We start from the raw sequence: 260 nt of genomic DNA, 5'->3' as shown, positions 1-260 counted from the left end.
TCCATTGGCTTCATACAGACATATTTACACCCAGAGGTAAACCACAAACCCTAAACCCTAAACCCTAAACACTCAGGGGGTAGGGTTTAGGGTTTACCTAAACAATAAACAATAAGCACTAAACACTCAGGGGGTAGGGTCTAGCGAAACCCTAAACCCTCAGGGGTTAGGGTTTCGGTAAACACTAAACCCTCAGGGGTTAGGGTTTATGCAAACCCTAAACACTCAGGGTTTAGGGTTTACCTAAACCCTAAACCCTG

The sequence above is a fragment of the Eimeria mitis genome, genomic scaffold (genome assembly GCF_000499745.2).
Source record: "Eimeria mitis Houghton genomic scaffold, Emh_scaff1532, whole genome shotgun sequence".
Classification (NCBI taxonomy): domain Eukaryota; phylum Apicomplexa; class Conoidasida; order Eucoccidiorida; family Eimeriidae; genus Eimeria; species Eimeria mitis.
Note: the sequence above shows the minus strand (reverse complement) of the source record.